Source organism: Macrobrachium nipponense, chromosome 27, assembly GCF_015104395.2.
Source record: "Macrobrachium nipponense isolate FS-2020 chromosome 27, ASM1510439v2, whole genome shotgun sequence".
Classification (NCBI taxonomy): Eukaryota; Metazoa; Arthropoda; class Malacostraca; order Decapoda; family Palaemonidae; genus Macrobrachium; species Macrobrachium nipponense.
In genome coordinates, this window is record NC_087216.1 from 5,734,472 (window position 1) to 5,750,395 (window position 15,924).

Below are 15,924 nucleotides of genomic sequence, written 5' to 3' on the forward strand. Positions count from 1 at the left end.
TTTTTATATAGTGCGCTACTGGTTTTTCAATTACGCTACAGATTGTGGTACACTCTTCACCTGGAAATACTTCGTTCAATGTTTTATTTGGGGTCCCAGAATACCTTACTTGACTGCATAATGCCGGAAGTTATAAAACTAAAACCTCTTCGTTATGCCAAGGATTCAGTAGCGCTTATCGCTTGCAAAATAAAATAAAATACATCGAGTAAAATAAAGAAGTGCGTTTAAGCTAGACCGCAAGAGAGAAGGCCAGTTCGACGTGACGTCATCAGTCCGAAGCAGACGAATGGCGACTCATTCTCTCGACTCACATCGCTTGGACAAAGGTTTTTTCGTGGCTCCATTGTTTTACTTTTGAACTGGACCATAAAACTTATATGGCATGAGGTTGCGTGCAATGGATACATCTTGTGTCCTTTATTGGACGAACTTACTATGGTAAGCAGATATAAACTCAGCATTAAGTTCACTGTAACAGGTACTATTTGACTTGTGCTCTGGATGACTTTCGACGGCAATATAAAGTCTGCATTTTTGGTAGGAGTTGTGAGCAACAAGGTCAGGTGCAATATAAAGAAAGACTGGTTGGTTTAGCCTAGATTGAATTTTAATTGGAATTCATGCAAACTAGACTTAAGAGTCGAATATAGGTTTGCCTATGTCAAAGAACTCCCAGTGTAGCCTATGCCAAACAATACCCAGTGTAGCCTATGCCAAACAATACCCAGTGTAGCCTATGCCAAACAATACTCAGTGTAGCCTATGTTCAACAACTCTTAGTGTACCCTATGTTCAACGATTCTTAGTGTAGTTTATGTCAAACAACTCCCAGAGTAGCCTACCAGTCAAATATCGTAAAAGGCAAGACTAAATGGTAGCAGTAGCCAGGTTAGTCAAGCAGCATATAAAAAGTTACCAACATGCAAAGAAAAAGTAAACTCATCAAACAAGGAAACCTAACAGTGGTAAACCTATGTACTGCAGGTGCAGAGAAACCCCAGAAGAAATTTAGCAGAGCACGCTGTAGCCTAGATGTGGCAAAAGATCATTATTGCAATGATTGGGACAAGGTGAGAAGGTTGCAAACATGATACCTAACTATGTGATAGAACCTTCAGACAAGGTACTCAAGAGTTACATTAGCACAGACATAGAAGTTATAGGTTCATCGCAACTTAAGTACAGTATATAGTGATGGGGAAATAGGTAAGTTACCTATTGGCAGTAGTCAAAGGTAAGGGACAAACCTTTTGGGCCTAGATTGGTTAAGGTGAATAAAATTTGACTGGCATAGTATTCTAAGGGTTACATGTGCAAAACAGGAGCCTACAGACGAAATTTCAATAACTAACCTAACCTAACCTATCCTCATTACATTACTAGGTTTCAGTGCTCATATATTTGCCTGTGCTGAAATTCTTACTCAAACAGCTGTAGTTAATGACACTGAATAAATCTGATTATTCATCAGAGCTGGTAATATTGTGTTTTTGTTATATGGTTGTTCCCCTCAAAGTTACTGTAGCATCTAGAGTTTTTTTTCCAAACAGGGCTGTCCAGCATCAGAACAAAATGACTCAAATTTTCTGATGTATACATTAAGAGTAAACGTACTAAATCGTCACCACCCAATGACAAAATAGTGATACTGATGGATGAAACTCGCATAAAACCATTTTTTTATTATAAATGCAGAAATATTGTCGGTTCAGCCTTTGACAGTAGTGAAGCTGCAACAGGTACATTTGATTTTATGTTGAATAGGTAAAGTTTAAATTCAAATAAGTTGTACATATTCCCACCAGTGGCATAAAAGCTGATGTTCTGCGCCATCCTGAATAAAGAAAACATAGGTTTCACCGTGTTTTGCATTATAACAGCATAATGCTATCATTGGGAAAGCGATGTCGTATTTTGCCAGCACTCCACAACTATATACTATGGTGTATCCGCACCCATTTCAGAGTAACAAACCCTTTTTTCGAATATGTCGCAGTAAAATTGTTGAAATGTATCACGAATAATTGGCTTGGCCAGGAAGTTATAAATAAAACAACAAAACTCCCTCGGTTCTCCTTGAATGTAATTATTTTGAAAAAAGATATTCATTTTGCACCATTCACCCCTTTGAAAAACTTCATGAGATAGATGCTTACTCTTTAAACATTCATATAAACTGTTATTAAAAGTGTTATCTCCCTACACCTTTGAGAAACAAAATTTTCATTTAGTTTTACAAATATTCAATGAGTATCTCATTCAAACTTTACTAACTCTTGGGAAAAATCACAGGGCCTTTTTATTCAAGATTTGCAGAATCTCAAAATTTTTACATTTGGTGGACAATTATGAATGTAAACGTTTAATATTCTACTACTCCAATAAGTAAGGAAGGTTATAGTACAGAAAAGCAGCAAAATTAACATATGAGCTTCTACTAAGGTTTTTATTGATAACTGTTGTTCCCAAGAAAATTACTATATGGAGGTCAACAAAAACTTGACAGAAAAGAGAAAGTTAGAAAATTTAACTACCAAATAATGGCTATATGTAAGAGATAATTATTTCATTCACATAGTAGAATGAACCATGGTTTTGTGATGTATGTAAACCAAAGCACTGTCGTCTTGCAATTTGACTATTAATGTACAAATATTTTTTCTAACAATAAACATGTTTGTTCTTTCATATTACTGTATTAACTAAAATTGTTTTGGTTCAGTTTTTTATATCAATCACATAACGTGTTTCGAGTAATTATTATTTGGTGTACATTAATTAGTGTATAAGTACCTCATGTTAATCATCTAGAGGGGTTCAACTAAGGTATGTTTTCATCAGAAAAGTAACCTTGGCAGAGGTCAATATGACTAAATGTTTTGGTAAAGATATCAAGGAATGGTATGCAGTCTTAATAAACTGACTTCTCACATTACAACATTGAAGTTTTAAACAGGTATAACATTGAAGAATTTATAATCATAATATTATGCCTTTGGATATAGGAAATAAATCCATCCTGTTATGCTTCGCACAGTTATTACTGACGGAACAATATTCTTTTTACTTTTTTCTCGTACAAGCTCCTTAGGGATGATGAACACTGCGTAGAGCGGAAATTAGCCTGCTCGTCACTTAATGGAGAGAGAGAAAGAGGAAGAGAGAGAGAGAGGGGAATATGTTCCCAGTATATATCTGCCAGAGTCAAAACTATCATTGTTTTTAACATATTTGCCTTTCACGTCTTGCATTTCAGGTGTTGATAATTTACTTATATTTTTTGTACTTTCCAGATTTCAGTAATTACTGCTATACTTACATCTTCAATCTCTTCTTTACAGGTAAATGCCTTCCCGCTTTGATATTGCAGTGCAAGGTACGTTAGCCCCTGAATTTCTGTTATTAGTAAGAGTCAATACTCAAGTTAAAAAAAAATTTTTAAAGTGACTCTTACTATTGATTACCTAAGGTACACTATGATATATCGTTGACAAGTACCATGGACTCTATCAGTCCATGGTACTTGTCAACGATATATCATAGTGTACCTTAGGTAATCAATAGAATTTTCTTAATACCAGGTGGGTAAAAAACAAAATTGTTAAGTACATGTGAAAAGAGTGACAAATCGAGTTTTTGACTTGTAGGTCATATTTCGTCCCATGATGTTTTCGAGTATGCTCTCAGGTCATCATCCATTTACTGTTTTTTAGTGGGAGCACTACATTTGGGTCGATTTAGGAGTTAAGGTTACGTCTGCTTAGCAAAATGACCAGGAATTTACTTTAAAATACGCACACTTACTGAATGAATTTTAAACTGTTAGAAACTTGAGGAGCACTTGTCAGCTTTTAGAGTGTGTTTGCAATCTTTGTAAATTTAATCCTGCGACTGTACAACATTGAGATGATATGGCATTGCAATATGGCAATGTGTCGTTCACTTAGATTTGATGTTCCCATCGTGTGCACGAAGCCTTGAGTATATTAGGCAGTAGAAGATTTTTTCCTCGCGTTTTCCTCGCGTTTGCTTTTGAGACTTTTGACTTTTTTATATTTGCTTTGGTTCCGTCTCTTCGTGTTTTCACCCTTCTTTACCAGCTCGTTTCTGCGCCTATTCCGTTAACTGCAATTAATGGTTCATTACCTTTAATTAGAATGTTACTCAAAACCCAGTCCTCTCTCTGAACTATGAATACAGCTTGAGAGATTTTGAGTCTTTTTGGTGTAAGTGATATGCTGAATTTCAGTAGCCATAATCACGTTGTTGGAAGTAACTGAAGATTTCTTCGAATTTATTGTATTTGAACCTAACGATTGTTAAGAAGGTTGTTATATAAGCAGTCAAAATCCTTCATTTCTCTTACTCGTAGGGGTTAGTGCCATCAGTGCACCTCATGCGGTGCACTGCAGGCATTACTTAATAAGGTTCTTAATAAGGCAGTACTTTGCAGCGTCCCTTCAGCCCCTATCTGCAACCCCTTTCGTTTCTTTTACTGTACCTCCGTTCATATTTTCCTTCGTCCATCTTAGTTTCCATCCACTGAATGAGCATATAGGTCCCAGCGCTTGTCCTTTGGCCAAAATTCGATCGATCTTAATTTCTCTTGCGGTGTTAGAAAAAGAACTGGAAATTTCCTTGGATTTTTATCATTTTGGGGTTTGTATCATTTGTACTAAAGAGTTTAATTCGAGCAGTCACAGATTCTTTGATTTATTGCACCTGACCAATGAGCAACTTTAAAATTCTCTTGTGTGTGTGTGTGTGTCTTTTTTTTTTTTTTTTTTTTTTTTTTTTTTTTTTTTTTTTTTTTTAGACGCAATTTCTCGGTACAAACAGTCAAAGAGTTTGTTGTAATATCTTTAACTGATAATGAAATATAAAAATAAAAATAAAAAAGCTATAAAAATAAAAAATAAAAAAGCTATAAAAAGAAAATAAAAAAGCTATCTAAATAATGGCCCATGATTCGTACCGATCGGACACATTATCTTCATAATTACCCATGCTCAGTTTAGATCATTATTATTGCATGCCTATAAAATACTCGTTATGGTCGGAAATTGCCTTGAAATACAAGTGGGTTTTGCCGAAAATAGACATATTGGGAAATTTTGTGACCACCTCGGATGTTGACAAACAGAGTTTTCATATTAATTTGGGTAAGCTAAGACGTTTATGCGGTGCACTGTAGTCATTGCTTAAGGTTCTTTGCAGCATTCCTTCGGCCCCTATAGCTTCAACCCCCTTTCATTCCTTTTACACTACCTCCGTTCACCTTCTTTCTTCCATCTTACTTTCCACCCTTTCCTTACAATTATTTCATCGTGCAAGTGCGAGGTTTTCTTCCTGTTACACCTTTCAAATCTTCTTTACTCTCAGTTTCCCTTTGACCTTATAGGTAGCAGCGCTTGGCCTTTGGCCTAAATTTTATATTCCAGTCCTAAGACGTCTTATCGTGAGAATCGGAAAAGCTACAGACGTGATCTCTTTACTATTGTGGTTAAACTTACATTTAGTTCCTCGCTGGACGAGTGGTTTTCGCGCTCGGTTGCCAATCCGTGGTCCGAAGTTCGATTCCCGGCTCTGCCAACGCGGAATCAGAGGAATTTACTTCTGGTGATAGAAATTCATTTCTCGATATAGTGTGGTTCGGATCCCACAATAAGCTGTAAGTCCCGTTGTTAGGTGACCAATTGGTTCCTAGCCACGTAAAAATATCTAATCCTTCGGGCCAGCCCTAGGAGAGCTGTTAATCAGCTCATTGGTCTGGTAAAACTAAGATATACTTAACTTTACATTTAAAACGAGGCTGCATTTAATGGTATTTTCCTGTGGCATTCTCGCGTGACTGTGACACTATCCCACATTATAGGAACTGCTTACTACTTTTCAAGCAAAAAAAAAAACGACTATCATCTTTATTTCCGGACCTTCACAATCCATGCGCCACTTATGGCAACCTCAAACTAAGCTACAGGAAATTGGCCAAAATGGGTCAAACTGAAGTGTTATTATATAACTGTGAATTATTTTTTCCCTGTTATATCCTTGCAGGCATCATTATTTGAATTTTTTGAGTGTCCTTGCTAGGGAGAAGTTAAGTGTATCTTAGTTTTACCGGACCACTGAGCTGATTAACAGCTCTCCTATAGGGCTGGTCCGAAGGATTAGATATTTTTACGGGACTAGGAACCTAGCAACGGGACCTACAGCTTATTGTGGGATCCGAGCCACATTGTATGGAGAAATGAATTTCTATAACGAGAAATAAATTCCTCTAGTTCCGCGTTGGCCGAGCCGAGAATCGAACTCCGGACTGCCGGGTTGGTAGCCGAGCGCGAAATGCTAGGGCGACAACCGTAAGTATTTCTAACCCCCCCTATTTTGATATCAGTTCTGGACACAAGTCAACCTTTCACAGGCCTCTAGATTATGATAAAAACATATAGGCACACACCATACGCCCTTAATGCCCAGTATCACGTCCATCGACGCGTTGAATAGCCTGTTCGCGTGATTATGCTTAGTACTAATGAGGCTATTTATCCATGTGAATTGTGTCATTACTGCCACTATTCATAAGAAAACCGTATTTCGATAACGCCGAACGTCGTTTTTATTCATGACAGATGTTACAGAGCCCAATATCAGTAACGCGCCCTCTGCCAGGAATCATTCAGTGGCAAAGTATGGGTATTTGCCACACTTAATCTTACAGATAATCGTCGTTGCCCTCATTTGTTATAACCCAGTGAAATGCTTTATTTTCACCCAAATGAACAACTATTTACATAAAAATGAACAACTATAAACATAAAAAGCACCAGGCTATTCGTTTCCATCACTGTAAATATTTCATATAATAATGAGATTTAGTTAGAATTGCATATTATCTCTCTCTCTCTCCTCTCTCTCTCTCTCTCTCTCTCTCTCTCATATGTCATGTGCCCAAACATCATACCATGGGTTGATGCCTAAATTCATGAGTCATGCGGTGGTGTTTACTAAGACAAATAAGGTAGAACCTGTGTCTCTTATTTATTAATCTGTGATACAGCATGAGAAAGGGCAGACATTGAGACAGACTGGCCTTCTGATGAAGTATGATATGATTTTATATTTATCAGTGCCATAATGCAAAACCACAGATGCAGCACACTGTTGTATCACATTTTTAGAAGATTGTTTATTTACATGCTATCATTAGTTGTTACTATTCGTTATTACATATTTCATTTACTCGTATCCCATTTATCACTCCTTCACTTTTTCCAAAGAATTTGGGCAAAGTCTGGCAAAAGGGGCATTAAAGGGAAGTTTATGATGATATGAATAACCTAAATTAGGCAACATTTTAGACGGCAATCCATAGTGCATCGAAATATTACCAAAAAAATTATCTTATTTGTATAATAAGTAACCATAAACGCAATCTTGTACTTAAGAAATTTCTAGAACGCCATCCAATATGTAACGTCTATCTTATATCTCAAAATCATTACAAAAGAAACTTTGCGGGGCTGATTTCGAAGAGATTTTTTGTTAACTGTACGATAGTTAGACCCCGATCGCAAATACTCGAGATGTATACTATAGTAGATTCACATCAGCCGTGCATTTGACGTCTAGGCCAGTCCCTTACGACGCTCCTGATTGGCTGTTGATGAGCCAATCACAGGGCTGGAAACTCTCAGTCTCTCCCGAAAGTTCACATAGGCAGGATGTATGTTCCATCTCTCCTGAGGTATACATCTTTTAGGAGAGGTAGAACATAGATCCTACCCATGTAAACTCTCTCGAGAGACTGAGTGTTTCCAGTCTTGTGATTGGCTGTTGATAAGCCAATCAGGAGCGTCGTAAGGGATTGGCCTAGACATCAAATGCACGGGTGATGTGAATAGAATATAGTATGGCACCGGGCCCGTGTGTGTGTGTGTGTGTGTGTGTTTTTTTTTTTTTTTTTTTTTTTTATTTTTTGCCCCTAGTTCACAGAAATGTTATGAAGGTAATTTGGGAATGGGAAACGTGAGTTTTTTTTCTCACGAAGATTCTATGGTTAGCTTTTGAGATAGTCCCGCGTTTTCATGGATGGTTCAGTTATCGGTAACATTTTGAGAATATGCACCCCGGTCAGATCATGGGTGTTCTAGATTCATGCGCTATCTGGTTGGTCATGTTTCCGTTCAGCGATATTCGTTTTGATTGGTCTGTGTAAAGTTATATTTCAAGCTAGGAAACTGAGTTTGGTGTAATTTCAAAGCTGAAATAGTTCAAATTCTCTGCTTTAGATTTCGAAGAATGAAAACGAAAGAATTTTGCAGTTCAAAGTGATGAGTCAAATAACAGGAAAAGAAAATTTCCATATTTTTACATAAAATAATTTTTTTTGCAAAAAAACTGCGATAAATTGTATTTTGAACGATGAATTGTGTATTGCTATTTATACCAGCTATTGCATAGAAAAGCGAAATGATAGAAATGCAGGAGTAGGATCGCTGTGCTTCAGCGTAGTCTTTTTCAAAGAAAATAAACAAAAAATGAATAAAAAGTCAAAGGTACGAGTTAAAGTTTGCGAGAAAATATGTAACTTTTGTTATGAAAATTTATGGCAACAATAAAGTCACCGAGATATATGAGAACATCATGGTACCAGGCAAAAATACAATAATTTTATTTCAATTTGTGTCGTCTATTGAGCAGTAAAACATAAGAAAAAAAACAAGCAAAAACATGATATAATTTTCTACTTATTTTGCGTATTCAGATACTTCTGTGTAATGTAACCTTATCTTAAGATACTGCACTGTGTGCTGAATAGTTATTTGTGCTTTATTATTGTATTATATATATATATATATATATATATATATATATATATATATATATATATTGTGTGTGTGTGTGAATGTGTGAGTCGTGAGAGTGTGTGTGTGTGTGTGTGTTGTATAGTATATATATATATATATATATATATATTTATATATATATATATTAGATAGTATATATATATATTATATATAGATATATAAATATATGTTATATATATATGTTATATATATATATATTATATTCTATTTATTTTATGCTTAAAAAATCACTGTAGATGCACGTGACTTCATAAATAAGCAAATCCCACGGGAAAATGATAGTCAGAAATCCAAGCGCTTTCGTCTTTACTCAGACATTGTCAAGGAGTTAGTGAAGTACAATTGGAGAGAAAGGTCTCAGGTACAAAACAAGATTAAGAATACCAGATGGTTAATTGTCAAAAGGGTAAAAATTAAGAGAGAGAATTCCGGATTATCGGATATCGCGCGGTCACAAACCTAACCGAAATTACAAAGTACCTTTACAGTTCAAAACATGTAAAAGCTGAATATTTTGATGCTTATATTTATCTACAACTTTTTTCATAATGAAAGCATCAAGTTTAAATAAACCAAGACTTAAATTTAGAACATTTCTATTATTTGACTTGATGAAACAAGATTCAATGATATTCCTTTTAACTGTGTCATTACATGGGATTAAGGCTCTTCCTTGACGAGTTTCAACGCATCATACTTCAGAAACACATCGACATCACAAAAGTGGAAGTAGATGATGCTTTTCTTACACTTAGAAGCAGACGGTATGGCTTTAATCAGACGGTTCCTGTCGATTGGAAGAATCGGATGCTGGATTATTGCTACAGAAAATTGAGAGTGTTGTAGATAAATATAAGCAACAAAATTAATATATTAAGTTTTTACATGTTTTGGACTGTAAAGGTACTTTGTAATTTCGGTTAGGTTTGTGACCGTGTGATATCTGATAATCCTGGATTATCTCTTTTAATTTTTACCCTTTTGACAATTAACCATCTGGGATTCTTGATCTTGTTTTGTACCTGAGACCTTTCTCTCCAATTGTACTTCATTAACTCCCTGACAATGTCTGAGTAAAGACGAAAGCGCTTGGATTTCTGACTATCATTTTCCTTTTCCGTTGGATTCGCTTATATTATATATACATATAATATATATATTATATATATATTATAATTATATATAATATATATATAATAAATTATTTATATTTATATGTATATGTATATATTGTATATATATATATATATATATATATATATATATATATATTATATATATGTGTGTGTGTGTGTGTGTGTGTGTGATATATATATATATATATATATATATATATATATATATATATGATATATATATATAGTTATATATTTATATATATATATATATATATATATTATATATATAATATATATATATATATATATATATATACATACATACATACACATACATACATATATATGTAACGAGTTGAGTTGCCTTCCCAAAATCAAAACATTTCCTTGTCGTGGTAATGTTAGCCAAAGATAGAATGATACAGATATGAATTTTTTTTTTATTGTCTTCGCTGTAATAAACTTATGCATAGCCTTTCGGCTGAGATATATTTAACAGTTGTTAAATATATATCAGCTATTACATGGTAAAATATAAGTGAAAATAAAGTTATATTCAATCTCCTCTGCTGGTAGTTCTAAAGTTTTCAGGTGGAAAGATTGAAGCATATCGTAGAGGCCCACAAGGAATTTCCATGTGCATGGATTTGGTTTAAATGTGAAGTATGGACCCGGATCCCCCATAGGATGGTAGTGCCATCAGCGTCCCTTCGACCCCAAGCTACAAGCCCTTTCATTCCACTTACTGTATCTCTGTTCATATTCTCTCTCTTCCATCCATCTCACTTTCCACCCTCTACTTACAATTGCTTCATCGTGCAAGTGCGAGGATTTCAACTCGTTAATATGACTTTTTTTTTTTTTTTTTTTTTTTTTTTTTTTTTTTTTTTTTGTTTACTGTGGGAAAGCACAACTACCTATTCGGCTTCGAAAAAAGGTACACAAAGCAGAGCAGCTTTGCATGAACAATTGCTTTACACAGATGTATATGGCTTATTAAAAACGACATAGAGAACCATTAAAATTTTTGCAGCTTTTTCCTTACGTTGTACCACTTGGTTGCCGGCATTAATAAAAATAAAATTTATTGTAGTATGTAATATGATATAGATATTATATTATATATATATATGTATATATATATATATATATATATATATATAATATATATTTATATATTAAACAAGTTTTTAGGACCGAATGATACTCGTTTAAACGAAATGAAACAAACTGCTAACAGGCAAGTGCACCTACCCTTGATTGTGGCAGAATCTCTCTGGGCGTTAGCTGAAAATGCAAGCTAGGCAAATTAATCCCCATAGATACAAAAATATACTTTTTATTTCCCAAATTAGCTAACATTAAAATGGAACAAAATCAATTAATGAAAATGGAATAAAATGAATTAACACTGACCCAAAAAAAACCGCTAAACTATCGTTTTCCTCTCCCAATCATGTTTAAGTTTCCCCTTTAATCTCATTATGTCCGACTAACCACAACATTTTAATAAGTCAGTGAAGTCTTAGAGAATCCATTTTCCTACATGGTGACTTTGAACCCATCTGAAATAAAGAGATCACAATTATTACACCACTTTACCCATGAAAGTTAATCAAAAAGAATGTGTACTGCACCACACTCCTCTTTCTCCAACATATTAATTATCACTTCAAAGGTTTACTTTTTCAAAGTTCCTTCTTACGTTACCTTATTCGATGGGTCTGCAACACCCCTCTCAACACCTCTTCCAGGCGTGTTCCACACTCTATCACAAGTAATCAATGAGTGTTCTCTCTTATCACTCATTTCCCATAACCAAAGTCATGTATCGTTCGCTATGAACACACACGCAGATACGCCCTGTGGCACCCAGGCAAACACGGGCGAGCTTCCATGTCCAATAAGGCATGGTGAATTTCCGAGGCGTTCACCGGGAAAAAAAAAACCTCTAAAGTACTAATTGGTTCATACTTTCCCCTCGGCTGTTTTTTCGATTTCAGCATGTTCGAGGAATCCAGCGCTTGTCTCTAACCGGAAAGAGCTTAGATTAACAATTCACTACCATGCCTTTTAAGATTATATATATATATATATATATATATATATATATATATATATATATATATATATATATATATATATATATATATATATATATATATATATATATATATATATATATATATATATATATAGCTTGCATTCATTATCTCTCTCTCTCTTTTCTCTCTCTCTCTCGTGGGACACAATTGCTAGCGTGTTCCATTCAACCCAGCTCACTAGTGAGGTAACTGCATGGACGTGTTACCATCAAAATTCACCAAGCCTCTCTTTACCTCAGCGGTGAAATATGTACCTGGTTATTAGTCTGTTGCTCTGGGTAGCTGCTAAGATGGCGAATGCAGAATACAAAAGATAACAGACAAGAGTGATATCCGTATTCCATCTAGATGTACGTATAGCTACCGATCATATAATTCAAAATGTAGAGCCCAGCGAAATATTTGTATCATGCAACGGAGTGACACTATTCATCTATTTGCATGAACAGATTCGTTTCACACGTGCACATGAAGAACACCTCATATCTTATATGTAAACATACTAGTAAATATATATATATATATATATATATATATATATATATATATATATATATATATATATATATATATATATATATATATATATATATATATTATATATATATATATATATATATATATATATATATATATATATATATATATACTATAGTATGTTTACATATAATATAAAGATATGGGGTGTTCTTCATGTGCACGTGTGAAACGAATCTGTTTATGCAAATAGGTGAATAGTGTCACTCCGTTGCATGATATAAATATTTCGTTGAGGCTCTACATTTTGAATTATATGATGGTAGCTATACGCACATCTTGACGGAATACTGATATTACTCTTGTCTGTTATCTTTTGTATTCTGCATTCTCCATCTTAGCAGCTACCCAGAAGAACAGACTAATAACCCGGTACATATTTCACCACTGAGGTAAAGAGAAGCTTGCTGAATTTTGATTGTAACGCGTCCATGTTGTTATGTTACCTCGCTAGTGTGCTGTGTTGACTGGAATACGCTAGCAATTGTGTCCCACGAGAGAGAGAGAGGGAGAGAGAGAATAATGACACAGGCTTTAAAGGCAGATGGTGTAGTGTGGAGAGAAAGAGAGAGAGAGAGAGAGAGGGTTTAGGAGAGTGGATGGAGGTAAGGTGAGGAGAAGTTATAAACCACCTAATCCTTCTAACCGCCATCAGTGCTCGCTATAGGATCCGAGACCAGGAAAGCGAGACGTTATCATGATCCCCTGCGATGCTCACTTGTCTCGAGCTGGATCAGGCCGTCTTAAAGATCCTGGAGCTCTCTCTCTCTCTCTCTCTCTCTCTCTTTTTTTTTTTTTTTTTATGGGTAGGCAGCTACGCGCCAGTGGGAATAAAAACGATATTAATCAGCTGACGAAAGTTCTTTGTCTTTTGACGAAGAGAAAATGTGGGTATTGTGTCCAATAGAAGAGTTGTCAGGGAATTATCGACACTGAGAGTTTCTCATTCTTTGTGGTCGCATGCTAATTTCTCTCTCTCTCTCTCTCTCTCTCTCCTTTGGTGGGCAAATTTAGGTCGACATTGGACGAGCTCCCATTTGTCCAAAAACCTTGAACTAGAAAAAGGAGGACCAACACGCAGATGAATGAAATCAGTCTAGACTCGCAACCTAATTACACGAAGCCATTATAAAGGATAAGCAGCCTTAATACCTTAATGACATTGTCAGCCATCGTTTCAAAGTTTCCCCAGTGCGTCCTCCCTACATCCGGCCCCCTCCCCCTCCATCCTGCAGCCAGCCTCCTCCTTTTCTCACTCATTGTCTCAACTTTGACGAAATGGCCAGAAAATTCCCTTCCTCTATAGGTCTAAGAAGACTGATGTTGGAATTCTCCTAAAGAGGATCAGGAGGCGTTAAGGAGCTTTGCCAGGCGTGTCTTAAACGGTTTAAGGGAATCATCGGTGTATGTATGTGTGTGAGTGAGCATCTCTCTCTCTCTCTCTCTCTCTCTCTCTCTCTCTCTCTCTCTCTCTGTCAATTATGGGGCTCGTGTCTAATAATCTCTTCCTTTTGGGCGTAGAACTCAGGCAAGATATGGTTTTGTGTTTATTGGTGAAGAAGAGATGGTGATAGCATGAGAAGAGAGAAAGAGAAGGATTGATTTTCATTACCTACACCATAGTCTTGTCTCGTTATTTATGTCACCTGCAGCAGAGGAGGAAGGAAAAGGGAAACGGAGAGACGAGAGAACTTCCTCATTAGCCGCAATACAGCAGCGTCTGGTACTATAGAATTGGAGCTAAGGCAGAGAGAGATAGAGAGAGAAAGGATGAATCATTTATATTTTCATCACCATTAACTTAGGATGTTTCGTTACATAAAGGATTCTTTAAACTAATCAAAAATGGAAATTTTCATTTTTGCAATTTATTACTCCAGTCAACTGATTGTCGTAATTTTTTTTTTTGAATGATTAGAAAATATTCCAGTTCGAGATAGATTCCCACAAGTTTCCAGCCACACTGTGTCCAGCAGACGTCATGACAAGAGGCTTTCACGCCTCCTTTGAATTTATATTTGTAAACCACGTTGGTTCTGGAGTCCCTTGATCTTGCAAGGGCAGCAATGCTCCCATCTCAAGGGTGAAAATCATTGTCCAATGTACTTCATATTGACTTTCATCTCCTCTCAAAATTCGGTCATGGAAACAATGTCGGTCCAGAATTCCTTGGATAACCCATAGGCAGTGATGCTTTTCATCATAAAGGTAGAAAAGATGTTTAGGCGGTTGAAGACTTCCACCAGTACTCCCCAGCCGTTTCTCTCTCGTCGTGATAAAGCAGCTTCTCCACGTCGTCCATGCAAGCTGTTCACGCCTTTCAACTTTTCCATTGTGCATTTCCTGCACAGTCTTTCTTTCCTTTTCTTCAAGTGGTAATGCACTTGTGGCATCTTATTTATTGCAACATTTCCAATATCTCCCGGTACTCTTCAAGTTACTGTGGAGATGGGGTAGTCGTAGAGAAGCACTAGAACTGTGAAATTTGTTCATATTCTCAAATGTGCAATTTTAGTTAAATTTTCTGTTCGGATTCCGGTTTTCCAATTTTTTGCCTGTACTCTCTTATATATGTAGTCATCGAGAATCTGGTGTAGCCCTTGAGAAGATCATAGGTTAAAGGTTGAAGCAGCTGTCGGCTTGAAAATGAATATGTATGGCAGCATAGCAGTTTTAGTCTATCCTTAGACTTCAGCCTAGAAAGCTGAGAGAGTAAGAGTGGGTGTTAGAAGTGTTACCGGTAATTTACCGATGCTTCATATTAAGAAATCACAGAAGTAAGCACGTGATTTTGTTTGTTAGCTAAAGCCACAGATAAAGTTTAAAAGGAAACGACTGAGACCCAAGTACTTTCGCTTATTTTTAACACTTCTTCGCGCGATGTGTTAAAAATGAGCGAAAGTATCTGGCACTCTAATATTTTCATTTTAAACTTTCCCAATGGCTTCAGCTAATAATAATGCTACATGTGTTTTAGCACTTGTAGAAAATTAAACAATAATTATACATTAATATATTTGTATACTACATCCATAAATATATATGTAGCTGTGCTTGTACGCGTGTCAATCAAAACAACATATGGATATATCCATTAAAACGTTTTTCATGGGGAAATTTTGCCCATTTCGTTTGAAAAAAAAGTAAATCACTGTACTCATAATACTAAGGCCTTTACACCTTTTAGTGCTGTACGTTGATGATGCGCTGGTGTTTAATTAACTGGTACATGATAAAATTATGATTTTATTTCCCTCTACACAGCAAAGCCATTTGAAGCCCATCGTTACC

General features: G+C 35.7%; 1 long non-coding RNA gene across 1 annotated transcript in view; it reads left to right on the forward strand.

Moving 5' to 3' along the window:
* Window positions 1-308: 308 nt before the first annotated feature.
* Window positions 309-15,924, forward strand: part of LOC135200769 (uncharacterized) — a 184,495-nt gene continuing 168,879 nt past the window's right edge. The window contains exons 1-2 of the long non-coding RNA XR_010311355.1: window positions 309-441; window positions 3,345-3,379. This is a non-coding gene — a long non-coding RNA (uncharacterized LOC135200769). The remainder of the gene's footprint in view (window positions 442-3,344; window positions 3,380-15,924) is intronic.